Source organism: Pinus tabuliformis, chromosome 6 (genome assembly GCF_031772625.1).
Source record: "Pinus tabuliformis cultivar Carrire ecotype Pingquan chromosome 6, CPIR1, whole genome shotgun sequence".
NCBI classification, from domain to species: Eukaryota; Viridiplantae; Streptophyta; class Pinopsida; order Pinales; family Pinaceae; genus Pinus; species Pinus tabuliformis.
The window spans coordinates 1,873,322,023-1,873,343,051 of NC_142292.1; positions in this window are offsets into that span (position 1 = coordinate 1,873,322,023).

Genomic DNA, 21,029 nt, shown 5'->3' on the forward strand with positions numbered 1-21,029 from the left:
GGCCGTTCATTAGGCGGATGATCTTACGGTAGAACTTATCTTTAGTTTAGGGTTTTGTGCCCTAGAAGAGGGTATTGTATTTGAGGCTATGATATAGATGTGTATTCTATGAACGAGAAACAGGATGTGAGACTGTGAGAGAAAACAGAGGATATTACAGGTTGTAGGTTGTGTCTCTTCATTTTGCTGGATAATAGAAAGGAAGGACTGGCTGTTCGGGGTGGACGTAGCCCAAACTAGGTGAACCACGTATATCTGTGTCTCTCTTGTTTTGTGCATTTTCTGTGTTTGTATTTCTGCAATATTTTATGTGTTCCATTGCTCCGTAATATATAATTTTCTAACAGAGATGTTGCAGTGGAGATTGTGGCAGAGGGGTCGATGATCATGGATCAAGATGATATCTGATGGAGGACATACCGTAGAGGTGTATACCTTGGTATGGTTATCTTGGTGGCAGTTAGTCACTAAGGTGAGACATGATGGAGATGGAGTTCTACATATGTTGCAGGGATGTTTGCCTTATGTGGAGGAGTTGACATCATGGATAGTGGTGATCTTGGCGGATGGCTACCGGGATGGTATGTTGTCGAGGACGACAACGATTTTAGGTGGAGGAGGATGTAAGGTCTTCGGGCGCAGGCTCGGTTGGGTGCCGGGCGAGTCGGCATGCACGACGAGCATGTGAGCGGGCGCGCGGGCACACGGGCGGGCGCGTTGCACGACAATGCGACGAAGTGCGACATAAGAAGTGCGACATAATGCGACGATGAAAAATGGCCAAGGCAAAGTGCGACGGTGAACGTATACCCAACAAGCGTGGAGAAGAGTATGGGCGAGGCCGACACATACTTGGGCGCGTGCAAAGGGTGTGTTGATATTATTTTGGGCGTCGGCTGGAGAGCCACCACCCATGTTGGTGCACATATATATTGCATGCGTTGAGACCTCATTTAAAAACAATTCGAACAAGGCAACTTCGCATAGAGCTTAAGGAGAAGTCAAGTGCGCAGATTTGGAAGGGAGTGCGCATAACTCATGCGCATTACTTGAAAGTGCAGTCTTGGTGTTACTTAGAGCCGGTCGAGGGTTGGGCAAGATGTGCCCAGGGTTGTCTTAAGTGCAGAATTGTGCCGGGATTGACAAGGGTGTCTTGGTGGCTCAGGTGAGTATCCGCCCTTCGTGCAAGGCGTGCACATGGTTATTGTAAAAGGCTGATTTGCCTATGTTGTAAAAGAAGCTAAGTATTGGCTTGGAGTTTGCCAAGCATTACTTGTAATGATTGTATTATTAAAAGAAGATTGATTATTATATATTGTCGGGCAGACTCATTGTTCAGGGAGTTGCCCTCCCTTTATACTGTGCAATTGTTGTTCTTGTTATAATTGTTGTTGATAATGAATGAGTATGGGTGTTCATTGGTATAAAGGATAAACATAATTTTACTTGGTTGCGAAACACAAACTAAGTAAGGACAAGTGAATTAGGCGTAGTCCATGAATGTTAGTATTGGTGAAAAGAAAGCATTCGGTGGTGCCGCACCTCGCTATAAGCGGTTGGAAGACTACCGCAGGTGTAAGAACATGACACCAACTGTCGAAGCGCCTTCCTCATCATCAGTAGCTACCCCGCCTTCAGTGCAAACACCATCGTCGTCAACAAGCGGGGCGAACACAGCCTCCCCTTCATACAGCGTTGTGGTCGTCCTCCTGCTTGGTGGATCTTTTTTGCTCGCCATGGGCTTCATATAGGTATAAATAGATATCTACTCACGTCACTAAGTCAACGCGTTCCTCACGCTTCATCACTGGTGTCAGATTATTTCTTCTTAATCATTTTTTATTATTACGATGACCATTTATCATCGGATGTATTCCATTATGTGCCTCACACTAATAAAGAAAACCGATATCCTGTTACGGTTTATTGTATTTTTGGGCCACCCTTATCGCGGTTGCAGATTATCAAAACCTGGTTATATCGCTGCTCGGGCCACCACTCCGTCTCTATCGCAACTGCAGATTATCAAAACCTGGTTACATCGCTGCTCGGGCCTACCTTTCCATCTCCATTTATATAGACTGTCTTGTTTTAAATGCCATAGTTTAATTAGGCTATTTTTTTCCCTAAAAGTCATAGAATTTCCCATCATTTCTAAATCTTACTTATAGCTCATAGAAATTCCAGTCTTATTTTATCAATTCTGATCAGCGTTCAAAATTGAACACGTCAGAGCCCTTCAAAGGGCCTCTGGCACGTCAGAGAAGTAAGGGGAAATTTTTACACGTCAAAAAAAATTTTAAATATGATTTTTGTCATTTAAAAAAAAAATTGGAATAATATCTTAAAATTTTTTAAGAAGGGCTGTTAAATTTTCAACTTTTTTTTAAATTTCATTTTTTCTAAAATTAAAATTTTAAGAATGTTGAATTTGGGAATTTCCTTTCATGTTAAAACTTAAATCCTATTTGAGAAACTCCCATTTCAAAAACAACAGTTTCTTTTTTAGTTGTTTTTCCTAATTGTGCATATGATGCAAGTTTTTATTACTTATTATGCCAAAATTACCTTTTCATACCATTACATTTGGCAGTTTCTAAGTTGCTCCCATTTAAAAAACAACAGTTTCTTTTTGAGTTGTTTTTTCTAATTGTGCATATGATCCAAGTTCTTATTAATTATTATTTAACAATTACCCTTTGATACCATTTCATTTGGTAGTTTCAATTGAGAGCCACTAGGTTTGACAACGATTTAAGCTGGAGAGGAGCGCATTCCACAGGCTTCCTAACATACTGGATTTTATTTGTTTGCAGATTCCCAATTCCTGGTATGTTTTCATATTCCCAATTTCTAAATGAGTTACTTGTATCAGTGTTAGTAAATGTGGTAGTGACTTGGAGGCAAGATACTAGTAATCAGAGAACAGATTTATCTTTGTTCATAATAATTATAGATGCCACCTCAAATCTGGAAAATATGTTGTGGAATGCTTGTAGTTTGCTTACTTTATTTTTCTAGAAAACAACAGGTCATCCACAAACATGAAATGTGAAATACCAGTGGTTCTTATTACCCAACATCTAGCAATTAGTCCATTTTCTCTAGCCAACTGAATGCCTTTGCTCAGACCATCAATAACTAAAATAAATAGTAATGGAGAAGGGGAACAATCTTGTTTTAGTCCCTTATAGAGTTTGAAGAAATTATTCGGTTTCTGGTTGATGAGTATTGACAGTTTTGTTGAGGAAATGCATGTCATAACATAACAAGATTAGTCCAGATCGGTATAGCAGGCAATTCTCTGTCATCTGTAAATAAACATGTACTCATTTTTAATAAATCAATATCATATTATTTCTCCATTAAATTTCAATATCAATATTCAATAGGATAGTCCATTTCATCATCACCCTTTCGTTTGAACTTATTATGATCTTTCAACTGCAATACAAAAACAATGTCCCCAGTTACAGTGTCCGGTGCTTCATCAGCTTCACCCTGAAAGACTATCCTCTGTCCATGCAACAGTGACGTGGGGATTGGTTTCTTTCAAAAGCATATAATTTTCAGAGAGAATAATGTACATATGCCGTCTCAGTCATTTCCCTGCTTATTCAGTCGCAATCTCATTAAAATTGCCGGGTAAAAATAAAGCTGAAGCTTTACAGACTTACCCCACTCTCAAGTAATGGCCTGCTTCAGATTAATTATATGAAATAAGGGTTGGCATCTAAATGTCTTTGTGATGAACATGTGTCAGCCAACATGAAAATGAATCGTCCTTCTCATTTTCACTGTGTCTTCCACTTTCAATTCAATTGATTGACGCCGCCTTCAGATGAAACTTATGTATAAAAGCTGTCATCTGAATTCAGAGTTTGTGTGCACTGAATAAGCTATCCTAGTTGCAATTAAGCTTAATTTATTCAGTTTATAATAGGAAAAAAATTGATGTTTCTTTTAACACTTATAAAAGAAAATAAATTTAATGCTTCATGGCATTTTTAAATCCAAAATTAAAATCAATCTAAATTAGTAATATGAATATTTTATCAATATTTTAATTTAATATTTTAATTGAAAACCCTTACCCACACATAAAACCTTCCATATACTTTTAATATAATTATTTTTGTTTCTTCGTATTTTTATTTTTATTTCAATTTCATTAAGATGTAATTATGTATATATGTTTATTTTTTGTACTCATATGCAGTTTCCCAACTATGATTTTGTCCCTATAGTTGGTTCAATTGTGGCTGAGTTCAAGGCCTGTGAAATATGATCTTATGTGGTTACATTTCTCAATCACAAGTGTAAGAGTAATTCATTTACTAATGCAGCCTTTGACATAGTAGTATCTTTTTGTTTGTGAAAAAATAAAAAGAAATTTGAAAATAATTTACTATTGTCAATTGAATTGCTTTTTTTGTTATGCTTTTCATTCTAGAAGTGCGACCTAAATGTGTGCTCTTCTAAATGAAATTAAGACCTACCCTTCAAATTTGATCACTGATTCTGATTATAAATATAACAGGAATTTTTCTAAATCTTAGTTATATCTGTCAATCTTATTTTGGATACTCTAAAAATTATTGATAATGTTGAATTTATTTCCATCATCAAACACATGATTCAAACACTATTACTACATGATTTTTTTGAAAAAAAATTACCATTGTTCAACTACAATATATATAAAACGTGCAAACCATATTATACATATATGAAATATACATTTGCCACGATTTTACCGAATGACCATTGCATACCATTGTATTACAACGATCATCACATAGTCATCCATCGAGCTTTTCACAATGAATTCAAGATGCTATCCATGGAACGTGCAAACCATATTGTACGTATATGGAATATACATTTGCCACGGTTTTGCCGAATGACCGTTACATACCATTGTATTACAATGACCATCACACAGTCATCCATCGACCATTTCACAGTGAATTCAAGATGCAATCCCCGCCATTTGAATTTTGAAGACTATAGAGAGGGCCCTCCGTGAATACTCGAGAACCGTCTTTTCTGCACTTTATTTCTTCAATTTTCATATATTCTGTTACTACTGGCTCGAAACATATATGAAATGAAGAGATATCTTTTCAGGTAAAAGGTATTTTACTAAGTTTACATTCCTTTCATATATTCTGTTACTACTGGCTCGAAACATATATGAAATGAAGAGATATCTTTTCAGGTAAAAGGTATTTTACTAAGTTTACATTCCTTTTTTTGTGCTGTTTTTCTATTGTTACTATTTTTGGGTGTTGATTTTTATTTTATTTTTTTCCGCGGCAAGTGTCAATCTTGATTTCACTTCTCCATTTTTAAGAAAGAGTATATCAATGATTATAAAATATTAGGTTATTAGAAGTATATTAATCTTCCAATAAATATTTATTGGAAGAGTGGATATTGGTAAAAGTTCAAGTATGAAAATAAATTTCTAAATAATCTCTTTTATGTCTAGATTATAACATTTGTTTGGATTTCAATCACAAATAGTAAATTAGACTAAGAGCTTTTTTCTTTTAAATGTCAAAGATGTATGCATTTTAAAAGTAAATATTTGTGTTATAATTGAAAGTAAATCAAACAGCCATCATGATATGGAGTCCTTGGAATGTAAGTGAATGAAGACGGTAACTCTAATCAAAATGAATGAATACAATAACTCTAACCATTCAATTAATTAGAAAAGTGAATTTTCTAGTTAAAATCAAAACATTTGAAGTATGAAAAGTTAAGATGGTAATGGCCAATATAACCCGGTCTACTTTACCTTTGTATAATCTACCATTCCATCAATGTTACTTTACCTGTGTATAATATACCATTAAAATCAAAACATTTGAAGTATGAAAAGTTAAGATGGTAATGGCCAATATAACCCGGTCTACTTTACCTTTGTATAATCTACCATTCCATCAATGTTACTTTACCTGTGTATAATATACCATTCAATCAACCGTGAAATACCATAATTTTATTAATCTTCTTTTTAAATTAATAAAAGCATTGTATTATATTTAATGGTATGGAATACTATTTTAGTAAATATAATTTTATAATACTATTGATCAGTATGTTTAAAATAATAAGATTAATCATTTCTTACTATTAGTGCTTTATTGCTTTATTGCTTTTTAGTTTTTAGAATTGTATATTAATTTCATATATCTTACCTAACCAGTTATAATTTAAGAAAAAATAATAATAATAATGATAAATAAATAAGTGTAATATGTAATATTTTATTTTAATGTATTTGAAATTTAACATATACATATATATATATATAAAATTTAATTTATGAATTTGTAGTCTAACTTATAAAATAGAGTAGTAAAATAATTTCAAGAAAGATTGTGATTTTTTGTTATTTTGAATGCATTTTTGAATGCATAATGGATTCAACACCCTAAAAAACTTTGAAACACTCCAATTATGCAAATTAAACAACTTAAACTCAAGTTTTTAAAAATCTCTGCTGAATTTTGATTAAAATTAACAAGAAAACATATTCATTTCGTCTATAAGTTAGACTAAGTCATTTATTAATTTTATTTACCTATTAATTTTAATTTTAATTAATAATTCAATTTTATATATTCATTTATTAATTTTAACTAAAATAAATTATTCAGTGGTTCCAAATTTGTCCTTAGTAACCACAACTACCACTCACAAGCAACAAATTGAGAAGGCTATCCATGAGAAAGAAGCAAGTGATACCAAAATAAATCAGGCATGAGAGAGTTCAGACTCTCACAAAGAAACTTCAAATATAGACCCAAGTCATATGGCCACTATATTTTCCACTCCCAACTGTGGTGGTTGGGGAAAAGTGGCGAAAAAAAGGATAAAAAAGAATAATATTGTCTTATTTTTATTAGAGTTTTTATTTTTAAAATATGAAATAAGATTGGTTTACTTGAATGCTTACTAACGTCTACAACATTTAATTTTCTTCTTTTAAATAACTTTACTATTTTTCTATTAAAAAAAATGAAATAAATAATTATAAAATAATAATATGGATTTGTATGTTTTAATTAAATTTAAAATTTGTATAACACATATTTCTCATTTTTCTTTTTCATAAAATAAAAATATTTATTATATATTATTATTTTATAAATATTAAATTTGTAATTTATACATAAATCTACGTATTATAATTCACCTAAATCAATTTAAATTTATTTTAACTTTTAATTTATAAAATATTTATCAAAATTAAATAAATATAAAAAATTATGATATAAATATTTAGATTTATATTTATCAAATTAATTTAATATAAATAACTTAATTTAAATTATAAAATCAATATATTGTATTATAATTCATTTTAAGTTTTAATTATCAATTATTTATTAAGATAAATAAATTAGAAAAAATGAATTTATATAAATATTTGATCAATTTAAGTTAAATGTATTTATTTGAATTTATATATTGTCACCAAAATAACTTAATGTAAGTAGTTCATTTTCAATTATAGATTAACTAAGAACAATGTTTTGAATTATTTTTAATTTATCATTATAAAAATAAATGAAATGAATTATTTTAGATTGTACTAATTTTTGTTTTTTTATTTTTTATTTTGTGGAGAGAATTCTTTTAACTTTGGAAATTAGAGATTATGTCAAAGATTACAATAACTCATAATGATCTATGACAAGGGAGATTAAATCATAACAAAAAAATGTACTCTTCAAAGCAACAAGCCAGAAGCTAGATAACTCGAAATAGATTTAAACATCATTAAACAAGCTTAAATCAAGATAGTAGCATATATTGCCTTGCAAAAAGCCAACAAAAAACATGGGACCATGAGGCAGAATCATAACACAATCAAGTAAGGGGATCATAATCAGAGCCTATCATTCGGATAAGAGTTCTTGGATCTGCAAGAGGTCTATTAGTTGTCAGTCGAGTGTTGAGATGATGTTCTATCCTTGCCAACCTGTTATCCATATTCTTCGTCCTACTATGATAATCTTTAAGTTTCCATGCATGTGATCCAAGGATTGTAGTAAATCCTTTCGAAACTCAAGGCAATCTAATAGAGTACATCCCTACAGGAACTTCATTTTTCTAATTAAAGTCTATTGTCTGCATATATTGATTAAATCTTCCTCACATATGTCCTGTATCAGGGATTCAATCTTTCCATTTTGCAAACACATTAGTATCCGAGAGGGAAGTTTTGTGGGAAGAGGATTTCCCTTTGGACTAAGCCATTTCCTCTTACACATGAACATGGATCTACTCCCTATATTTGGTTGTGAAATTGTTAGTTCAGTGATGTAGACATATATTTCCTCTACTGGAACGTTCCTCATAATAAGCATCCTCTCAACTTACTTGTGCTCTTTGTCTAGGCATGGCGAGGGAAACACCTGGAGCCTAGGCTATGGAACACAGTCTACTATGGTAAAAAGGAATCTCTCTAACATAGAGCCACCTCACCTTGGACTGATCAAAAGCTCTGAGGCAAATAGCCTGAAATGCCATAGGTGAGGCATCCTTTCCAGCTCAGCAAACACCCCCCCTTCTAACTTCAATACTCCACCCTTGCTAAGTCCTCATTTCCATGCAACAACAAGTTCACAAAGCCATTAGTTAAACTAGGCAGACACCAAAGAGAAGATCGAAAATAAAAGATACAACTACCATTGAAAACATGTTGATACGTGAAAGTTATTGGACTAGTGAAAACCCAAAAAGTCTCATAATAACATATACCACCATTTACCAAGGTTACTCTTAAACCATATCCAATGGCCTTGAGTCTTAGTTATATTCACTACATCAACAGGAGAACACTAGTACCCGAGATTAAAAGAACCCCGAGAAACTTTAGGATAGATATGGCTATGATTAACATAGGTTCAAGGAATTTGCAGCCTCTAGAAGCACCTCCAATTACAAAGCACCAGAAGATGAACAATAAAATTTAGGGGCCCAAAATAACTTCTAAATTGAATAGACATAAGACATAACTAGAAGGAGGACTCCAATCACGAGGATAATTATTACATGAAGTGAAAATAGTGAGGATCAATCATAATTTCCTGAGTTGAACAAAAAAAATCAGAATTATTTCCAACTTTTCCATCTAGGAGGTTGGCAGTCTACTCTTCATCCATTTAATGTGGTGATTCATGAATTCAATCTATGAGATAGAAATGGAACTTGCAAAAACTACAATCCCTAACTAGTGACACTCACATTTCTCCCTTGGTGGAGCAAAACATAATGCAAAGATACCCTTCACTCTACAATTTTTTCCTCGACTACTCAACATGTTACCACTTATATCCTCATACCCATCTTCTATCGACGGATATCAGACATGAAACCAAACTATCTTCCCAGTTGTTATGGACTATTGAGCCAGGCACGTGAATCAACACAAGAATGTGTGTCATTATGGGCACCCCCCTCGTCGTACATTTAGTGTCATATACCTCATTCCCCAAACATCTTCTCAATTTTCTACTCACGAGGAGCGTTAATAACATTTTTATATCGATTACAATTGTTGGGGGCATGTTGCAATGTCCCCCAACCTACTAGTCTAGTGGGTAGGTGGAAATCCACACACCACCCCCTTCCTCTTTGCCTTGATAGTCACCCCATTAGGGGTAGATTGTACCAAAATTAATACACTTAATTAATTTTTTTATGAAAATTAAAATTACAACCAAATAAATTTTGAATAATATTGATTGAATAACCACAAAATCAAAATTGTTGATTTCTAAAAGAATCATATAAAATATAAAATTAATATAAATATAAAACTTCAAAAAAATAATAATAAAGAATAAAACTTTGATATTACATTAGTTTGTGTTTTTTTTAGAGAAAAAAATCATAATTTTATTATGTAAACAAGGAATAAAAGTAAATTATGTAGACACACCTTATGTGTATGGAATCATAATCGAAAACGTGTTTGTTACAAAGGCAATCATTAGACAAAGAAGGATCGGGGTATGAAACCCTGGGGTCAAAAAGCCCCAAACCACTTAGTAGAAAGATTCAAAATGAATTGGGCATGCATGCTCAACCAAAAATAGAGGTCAGGCACACAGGCTAGAATAACACCCATATGGGGGCAAAAAATAACATAAAAACTAGCTGACACTAGATATAAACTAATAGGAAACAAAGGTTGGGAAAAAAACCCACGCCATGGAGAAATAACGAAAAAGTGGCAGAAAACCCATTAACAAAAAATAAATAAGATATGGGCCCAAGCCACCTGGATAGCTCAGTATAGAGATCCTGAACTAGGGCTTAGAGAAACAGTTGGGCTACAAAAAACCTAAAGAGATTCCTTGCCAAAAACATTGCAACGAGCAGAGACTTCGAGACCGAAGAAATCTTGGGAAGTGGCAAGAAGAGGCTGTGAAGCATCTCTTCCAAGAATAAGAGAAGAGACTAGGATGAAGACAAAGGAACACCGATAAATGCAAAAATCCTATGTTCAAGCAGAAGAAGACTGACCAGAAACCAGATCCTGCCACATAATTGGCTAGCACCAATGGTCGAAAAAAATTTGTGGATTGAAGAGGCATGAAAAATATTCCCAAACGAACGATTCCTCCCAGCCCTACTCCCCCTCGACTCTTCCAAGTGAACCACGCAAACATTTTATAAAGAGAAACCGAGAAAATTAAAATAACAAACCACAACAGCTGAAACTCATCCAACACTGAATGCAGAAGGCACCACAAACTAGGATCTGCACTTGCAAGAAGAGGGCGAAACAATGGAAAATTGGAAAGGGAGGTATGAACAGAGGTCGAAACAACTAGGGTTAGCTACCTAGACCCCACTCCCTCAATTCCAATCAAACTTTCCTATAATTACATTATTTTGTGTTAAATTAGATTATTAATGAATAATTATTAGGAAAGTATAAACAAAAAATAAAAATCTTGAATCTTGGTAAAAGTTGAAACTTTTATTGATACAAATGTAATAGTATTCTTTATTAGTTTTCCCTCATTCTTTGAATTGTTAGACTTTTTCTACTATTTGGTGTGTAATATTCGATATAAAAAGTCATTTTTTATTGGAAAGAAAGATACAAAATTAAAGTAGGAATAATAAGGTAGGTAACAACTAAAGAATGAAAATATTTTTTTTTGGATTAGATAAATTTCTTTGAGAAGATCATATCCAATTTTCATTATCTCATCCCTTAAAAGTTACAAAATGATTTTATAGTATTTAAGCTACTGCAAACTCATGCTTCTTTCCTGTAATATTGGTTGTAATGGAAATCCAAAAAAGAAATAAAAAATTATTTGACCAATAGAAATTATTAGAGGTACATGATCAAGTTATTAGAAGATGGTAACAAATATTAAATATAGAGAATCACGTTAGATTTCATATTATACAACTTTAATTCATGGAAAATTGGTAAAAGAAAATTCTACATTTTTCTAATAGAAAAGTGTTACTTTCCCTCTAGAATGCAATGCATATATTCACATTAAGACAATTATTTAGTATATAAATGATGTATTCTCTTGAACCAAATTTGTATAAACGTAGATAATATTTGATTCCTATGCACCACTACATTCCATATTTTTCAATGCTAATTTTACATTTCGAAAAGTTAATAAAGTCATTGATGTCTTGAAATTAGGAAGTCAACTCTTAAGATCAAGTTGGAGAGTCTTAACATTAGCAATTATTTTTCAAGTTTGTAGATTTATGTCCATAGTTGTGCATCATAAAACTTATTTTCTAGATAGGAAAGGAAATAAAAAATTGTGGGGGAAATAAAATAAGACTTATATATTTAAAAACAATGATATATCTAGAAACAAATATCATTAAAAAATAGAAAACAATATTTTTTCCTTAAATAATGTATATTTTTAAAATCTAAATATAAATATTTCTAGACCCTTGTGATCTAGTTAGCGAATATCTAACTAATATTTTATATGTTATTGAAAAAAAGATAAGAATAAGGAGTTGGAAAAATGGATGTGTGTTTATGTATGTGAGTTGATCCAATAGGTTTGTCAATATAAAGATAAAATTAAAGAAGGCAACATTATTTTTGAATATATATCCCAATTACATAAATTCATAGCCATGCATAGTGAAGTCCATTAGGCCCATCGTCATTATGTAAAACTAACAAATGGTACATAAAAATACAAGTTGGGGTCAAAGATACTAGAGAGAATGCATGTGGTGTGGTTGGAAACCTTGATCACAATGCATAAAGCCTATAATTTTCATTTTCCTGTGTAAGAATCATGTTTTCCTTTTCAACCATGGTTGAGGCCCCTACACTCCTCACTACTACCCAAAACCAATTAATGGTAGACACTTCCTACTTAAAGGCCAAAGATCTCATAGAAAGGTCCTATGTTGTGTTTCAATTCATTTTTCATCATGCTTAATCCCTAAAAGATTTGGTAAATTTCTGAGGTCCTTTTTATGCTTCTCTGGCCATTAATAAGATACAAATACCCATTATTTTTACTAAAAGTATCATAATGTCCCATGATAAACCACTCATTTTTACAAGATTCCTAAAATATAATATTTTATCAATTAGAGGTGTTTTCCATGGTGATTGAGATTATGAAGCATCATTTTGAGCATAAGGTAGTTATTTTCAACTCATAACCATGGTTAGAACTATAGACCCATTCTTACAACAACACGACATTACAGGAAAGGACTAACTTATAGATCCATGCTAAAATGTTTCTTGAATCATATTGTCTTAGTTGCTACAAGAATCACAGTTGTATATTCCAATTATGTACCATCCAGTTTGCTGAGTTTTTTTTTAATAATTAATCTTGATAAATAACCTTACGCCCTTATATGCAAAATGAGATAGATAGGTGGGCTCGAGTAACCATGTAAGAAGGTTTTGATAACCAACAATCGAGTTAAGGGTTGCCCTGAAAGACCCTAAAATCATCATTCAATCACTAGGAGGCAAAAATTGGTGGTTGTGGCTTAAAAACCCAAAAGCTTTAGGGAGAAAAGTATGGAAGGAAAAATACATGCCAATAATAGACAACAATTTTCTAATTTGGATGGGGTTGGAATTAAGGGGTCTCATCTTTGGAATTCATCCTATAATAATAAACACCTGATTCAATCTCACAAATTTTTGGGAAATTAGGGATAGAAATTTAGCCCTATTTTGGGAGGATTCCTAATAGAAATGGCCCAAATTGGAAAAAAGAGAGTTGAATGAGTTAAAACCTTGTTTGATATCACGATATGGAGTATTGTTCCAACAACATTAAACACAACCTCAATCTCAACAACAATGGAGGCAATGGGGGAAGTGCACACGCTGGCCAATGAACATAAGATTATAAACATAGGAAGCCATCACAAATTAACTAGCAAAAAAATGATTAAAATCAAATCTAGGAAAGATATCATATCATAGGGTCATTGGACTAAAGGATCTTTCATATTAAAGGAGGCTTACAAATTACTAGTTGGTAGAAAAGGAAACCCCACCAAAAGTAAATGGAAAAAGCTATGGGAATCCAAACTATGGCCCAACATGACCCTCGTCCTTCAGTTTCTCATGCCAAAACAAAGAAACCTGGGAAATCTGCGAAAAAATGGTTTCCAAGGTCTACCTAGATGTAGCCTTTGTTGGGAAAGCATAGAAACAATTGAGCATTTACTTAACAATTATATATTTTGATTAGAAATATGATGGATTGGACATAATTTTCAATCAATCAAACTGGAATAGAACCAATATGCATTCAACACTTGAAGAATGGAACTTTAGACCTTTTACAAGTGTTATAGTGAATAGAGCATGGAAAATTATCCTAGAATTTATAATGTGGCAATCACCTCTTCTTCTTAAAATTAAAGTTTGGCGTGGCCTCTAGGGGTAATTTTTCCCTTTCTTGTTTTGGAGGGGTATTTAGAGATGATAATAGATAAATTATTCACATTTATGTGGGAAATCGAGGCACTGACACTAATAATGTGATAGAACTCTCATCCTTGGAGCAAGGCCCAATAATAGCCAAACTTCTTGATTATCAAAAATTTTAATTAAAGGGGGTTCTAGAACTATTGTCCTAATGATGAAAAGAAACTACAAAATGGATCGAACATCGCCAAGGTCTCTAATAACTAGAAACTAATGGCAGTATTAACTAGAATTAATGTCCTCTTAAAAGTAATAGTAGCCCCTATACTATCACATATAAAAAATACTGGAAATGAGATGGAATATAAACTAGCTAATGAAGGTCTACACTATAAAGAAGATATGTTGCAAAAAAAATTAGCTTCATCCTCTTCTTGACGCACTAAGAACCATATGCAAAGAAATTGCAGAAATGGACTAAAATCGCCAATGTGGGTGCACATCTACTGGGGAAACCTCCTTGCATTATCATGATCGGAATTTATTTAATATCAGTGGTAGGCCACCCATCAAATTGCACTATGCATGGCCTAGCATACAACTACACCTAAATGGTAATTTGGTTAGTTTGTGGGTAGGCATTCTAATGATAACCTTCATTACATGGGATTCCAGTGAAGGAAAATTTGTTATGAATTATGAATACAAAAGCACTCAAGCAATGATTATGGTGATTAATGGGGGGGCAATAGTAGATCCTGATAGAGGATGGAGTGATAGAAATAGCGAAGGGAAGGTTGAAGCTCTCATTGCAATTTATTGTGTTCCATGCCACTAGCTCTCGTTGGCACTCCTAACATTTTATAATAATTCCATTTTTCAAATATTATAGGTTTGGAAGGAAGGAAAGTCAATGTCAATCTTGCATTAAAATTATTGTTGCAGATAGGGTTGACCATATTTTTCAGTTAGAAAATACTCACTCTAGGGAACACCACCTCTAAGTCATTGTGAAAATGATGAAGGAGTCTCATGTTTACTATAATTGTAATTTTTGTTTTGAAAAACCTTTTATTTGAAGACATGTTTCTATCATTGTTCTACAGGAGTTGTGGATTAATCATATTCTAGATATTTAACCCCTCTCTGGGGCTTCTAATTTCAGGAGGTGTTTTTTTCATGACTTTAATTTGAGGTCTTTTGCCGTTGATTTTATCCCCTACTTCCAATGTTTCTCTTTGTCAAGAGTGTCCTTCTCATTATTAAGTTTGGTTATTCTTCTCTAGCCTCCTAACCACCCTCCTTGCCACCACTCCTAGAGTTCCTACTATCTCTCTTTCACCTCTCCCCCCTATCTAAACTCTATCTTTGATTTCACCTTCCCTCCCTAGGGTCCTAGACTCAATTCATCCCCTTCGTGGTGTCCCTAGTTCATGAAAAGATGTTGTCTCTCCTCTTCTCACCATGGAGGTAGAAAAGCACAACTGAATCCCACCCTTGCTCCTATTCTTGCTTCCCCCTCTATTGGCAAAACCAAATCCCAGTCAACAACTTGAGCTACTATGACCAGACACAATCTCGGGAGTAGTCCAAAGAGTAATACTTGATCTGAAAGAAAAAGTATGAGAATCCAAAAGGTTTCTCCCAGAGAGGCAAGTGGACCGTGAAAACACTAAATGGATACTCAACCTAGGAAACTCTATGAGAGTAAGAACCTCCTCTTACATGAAAACCATTAATCTTTACTAGCATATTAAAATTCTCATGGGAGAAGTTCTTACTAACAATGTGTTGGGTTGTGTTATATTCTTTCCATGACTAGCTCGCGTAGTTAACAGCGGGTTAGAGGGGGGGCCGGAGCCCCCCTTTCATTACGTCGATTGCATAGGGGAGTTGGGCCACAGGGGGTTTGAGGGGTGCAAGTAACCCCCTCTATGGAATCCAGGGCAGCGCCCCAGAAAATTTTGTTTTTTGGACCCTATATTGGGTTGGGCAGACCTACCTATGGTTTTTTGCATGATTTTCACACATGGTTTTGGACGTGATGGTTTTCGGTCCATGGTAATGGATGCTTCAGCATGTATAAATATGTATTGTAACATTGAAAGGAACATAATGAAAAATCAAGTTGGTAGTCCTAGTTTTGAAATCCAGGGGAAAATCTCTGTGTATATGTATTTTATGTGTTATGCTCTCGCATTGTTTATTTTTTGTGTTTTAGAATTCGTATGTAGGTAATTTCTGTATAGGGTTAAAACCTACATTCGGTATTGGAGCTGTTTTGGCTTCAAGGGGATGCCTTTGTTGCTGAGAGGTTTCGCTCGGGCCTGTGGTAGACCCTGTTCAATGGGAGATATGCGAGATTGATTCTGGTGGTGAATGAAGATGGCAAGCAGTGGAAAGATAGAGATTGAGAAATTTAATGGTTAGAATTTCGAGTTGTGGAAACTCAAGATGGAGGATCTGTTGGTGGATAAAGATTAGTGGATTGCGGTAGATCTGGGTACTAAACCAACGGGAGTGTCCGATGAAGAATGGAAGAACTTGGATCGGAAGGCAAAGAGCATAATACGGTTATGTGTCTCAGATTTAGTATTTTTGAATGTATCAGGGGAAGCTACGGCGAAGGCTTTATGGGACAAGTTAGGGACTTTGTACCAATCTAGGTCTCTAGTGAATAAACTGTTCCTATGGAAAACGTTGTATAACCTGAGGATGAAAGATGGAGACTCGGTGACAGAGCATCTGAACACATTTAATACTATGGTAAGTTAGTTATTATCTGTTGATATTAAAATTTCAGATGAATATAAGTGCATCAGTTTGTTGTGTTCTCTACCAGATTCGTGGGACAGTTTGGTTATTGCAATAGGTAGTAATACAACTGCCTTGTAGTTTGATGAAATATTCTCATCCTTGTTGGCAGAGGAGATGAGATGTAAAAAAATGGAGAGTCGGAATGGTGATGCCTTGTCTATATGAGGACGGTCCCAGAACAGAAACAAAAATAAGTCATCAAGTGGTAGATCTAAATCTAGAGGGAGATCTAAATCTCCAAGAAAACCTGTAAAGGTAGTGTGCTGGAAATGTGGAAAGGAAGGGCACTACAAAAGGGATTGTAAATCGAAAGCTCTTGATAAAGGAAAGGGATCTGATGATGCTCCTTCTGCAAAGGCAAAAACCACCTTAGATGAAGGTGGGGATGTATACTTGGCTTCTTCAAGTACACATGTAGATCATGAGGCATGGTTGATTGACTTAGGTGCATCCTTTCACTTTGCTCCCCATAGAGAGTGGTTCTGTAAGTATGAGAAATACGATGGTGGTGATGTCTTCTTAGGGGATGATAGGAAGGCTAGAATCGTTGGTCACGGAAAAGTAAAGTTGAAGTTGCAAGGTGGAAGGGTTAGAACACTTCCGGGTGTTCTGAATATTCCTACATTAGCTAGAAATCTGATTTCTGTAAGAAAGCTGGATGATGCAGGTGTAAGAATAGTGTTCAATAAGGATACCTGCAAGATGGTTCGAGTAGCACTGGTATTGATGCAGGGAGTTTAGATTGGAACTTTGTACAAGCTGCAAGGTAGCACTATTATTGATGGGTGCAACAACTTTGTGGTTCCTGAAAGTGGAGCAGAAAATCTAATGGTCTCTGGAGAGAAGACCATGTTGTGGCATCAAAGGCTTGGACATATTGGAGAGAAGGGCCTTCAAATACTTCATGGTAAAGGAATGGTAGAAGGTATGATTAATAGCTCTCTAGATTTTGATTTCTGTGAAAATTGCGTATATGAGAAGCAGAATCGGGTGAGCTTAGAGGGCGAAACATATATTAGAACTTGTGCACAGTGATGTGTTTGGACCTGTGAAGGTTCCATCACTAGGTAATTCTATGTACTATGTATCATTTATAGATGACTTCTCAAGGAATACATGGATATGTTTCCTTAAGAAGAAATCTGAAGTCTTTGACAGGCTTAAAGAATTTAAGGCTCTTGTGGAAAACCAGACAGAGAAGAAGATAAAGGTGTTGAGGATAGATAACAGTGGAGAGGTTTCTAGTAAGGAATTTGAAGAATTTTGTAAGAAGTGCGTTATAGCACGGCAGAAGACTACTCCATACACACCCGAGCAAAATGGAGTTGCAGAAAGAATGAGCAAGACATTGATGGAAAGGGCAAGAAGCATGCTCAGTGGTGCCGGGTTAGGACAGGAATTCTGGGTAGAGGCGGTGGAGACAGCATGTTACCTGGTCAACAGATCACCTTCATCAGTGTTGGAGGATAAGACTCCACAAGAGGTATGGACTGGTAAGAAACCCTATCTTTCACATATGAGGGTATTTGGATGTGATGCATATGTACATGTTCCAAAGGAGAAATGAACCAAGTTGGATAGTAAATCTGAAAAGTGAATCTTTATTGGGTATAAGGATGGTTTAAAGGGTTATAAGATTTGGAACCCAGTAACAATGATGGTTGTGTACAACTGAGAGGTAGTGTTTAGAGAGGTAAAAGATGTTATTAAACATGAAATACAACCAAAGGAACCTAAGAAGATAGAGTTTGAGCATAAGGAGGAAGAATCTGACTCTACAATAGAGGAGGAATCATAAGATGAAGAGCCACAAACTTTGGGTGTGAGAAGATCAGTTTGAGAAATATGGCAGCCAGAAAGGTATAGTCCATCTGCTTTCTATTCAAATTTTGCTTTATCTATTACTCATGATGATCCCGAAACTGTGAATAAAGCGGTAGATTCAGAGGATGGAAAACTCTAGAAAGAGGCCATGCTTAATGAAATGGAATCTTTGCACAAAAATGAGGCATAGGATATGGCGGAGTTGCTAGCTGGAAGAAAACCCATTGGTAGCAAACGGGTGTTCAAGAAGAAGACAAATGCAAAAGGAAAGGTGGAGAAATACAAAGATCGGTTGGTGGAAAAAGGTTATTCACACGTGATGGGAATTGATTTTGGTGATATTTTTTCTCCTGTTGCCAAGGTAATTTCTATTAGATTACTTTTATCTGTTGCTGCTGCTTTTGATTTTGAGGTAGAACAGATGGATGTGAAGACAACATTTTTTCAAGGGGATCTGGATGAGGAAATCTACATGAAGCAACCTGAAGGCTTTGCGGTGAAGGGTAATAAAGAACTGGTATGCAAGTTAAAAAAGTCTTTGTATAGGTTAAAACAGTCACTAAGGATGTGGTATCAGAAATTTGATACATTTATACAAGGACTTGGATTCACCAGAAACAAAGCAGATCACTGTGTGTATTTTAAATTAATGTGGCCATGTTATTTATCTGGTCTTGTATGTGGATGATATGTTGATGGTTGGAAATGACAAAGAAATTATCCAGGATTTGAAGAACCAATTGTCCTCCAAATTCGACATGAAAGATCTTGGTGCTACAAACTATATTTTGGGCATGGAAGTTAAAAGAGATCAGATAAAGAGGAAGCTTTGGTAAAACCAGAGGAAGCATGTCGAGATAATATTGCTGAGGTTTAATATGCAGGATAGTAAACCGGTGAAGGTTCCTATTCTTGTAGGTGTGAAGTTATCTGCTGAATAATGTCCCAAGACACAAGAAGAGGAAGAGGACATGTCCCATGTTCCATACGTAAGTGCAGTTGGTAGCCCGATGTATGCAATGGTTTGTACTAGATCAGACATTGCACATACAGTGGGAGTATTGAGCAAGTTTATGTCAAAACAAGGGAATGAGCACTAGATAGTAGTGAAGTGAGTTTTCAGCTATTTGCATGGCACTAGTGATTATGGTTTGTGCTACCAAGGAAGATCAGGATTGGACAGAGTGTTGGATATTTGTGTCTTTGTTGATGCAGACTGGGCTGGAGATCTGGATCAGACAAGGTCTACAAGTGGGTATGTGTTTAACCTATTTGGAGGTGCAGTTAGTTGGATGAGTAAGAAAAAATCTGTAGTGGCACTATCAACTACAGAGGCAGAATACATGGAAACCACTCATGCAAGCAAGGAAGAAGTTTGGTTGCAAAGATTGTGTTCAAGTATGGGGTTAGTACATGGAGCTATAAGGATAGACTGTGACGGCCAAAGTGCAATTTTCTTGGCAAAGAACCCTGTATATCATTCAAAGACGAAGCACATTGATGTTCATTATCACTTTGTGAGGGATATGACAGAAGACAAAAAGGTGTTGCTGGTAAAGGTGGGCACTTTGAATAATGTTGCAGATGCATTGAAAAAATATGTGAGCTCTGAGAAGTTCTCTTGGTGTAGAGAAACAATGGGCATTGTAGGACTGGATAAATGACAAAGCTCTCTTGTGGCCCCCTGTGGAAAGAAAACAACAAGTGGGAGAATGTTGGGTTGTGTTATATTCTTTTCACAACGACCTATGGTTTTGTGCATGGTTTTCACACATGGTTTTGGACGCGATGGTTTTTGGTCCATGGTATTGGATGCTTCGGCATGTATAAATATGCATTGTAACATTGAAAGGAACAAAATGAAAAATCAAGCTAGTAGCCCCGATTTTGGGATCCAACAGAAAATATTTGTGTATATGTGTTTTATGTGTTATGCTCTCGCCTTATTTATTTTTTGTGTTTTAGAATTCATATGCAAGTAATTTCTGTATGGGGTTAAAACCTATACAATGTAGACTCTTAATAGGAAATGACCATTTACATGGAAAAATTAATGGAAAAGTTTGATAGACTTAGGAAGGTCTCCATTCTAGCCATGAAATTGGCAAACTTTGACTTCTCTTTGAAGAATGACAGTGAGCTACATCAAATGACTTCAGTGGACTCCCCAATTGAATGATGGTGAAGTGATCTAGATCATTCAAGGAGAATTTCTGTGATAATGTTATAATTGTCATCTTTGTGAACTCATGGTTTATTTTCGTTTTTGGTTTTACATCCATTTGATTTGGTATACTATAGAATACCCAATGGTAAAATTCTAAACTTATGTTATTGGTTTAGTTCCCCAAGTGGAAAACTAATAGCTAGAATGATTGTCTATGGATACATTTTAGCTTTTTTAAAATGAGTATCTAAATTATTATATAGTATTTTTTTCCCA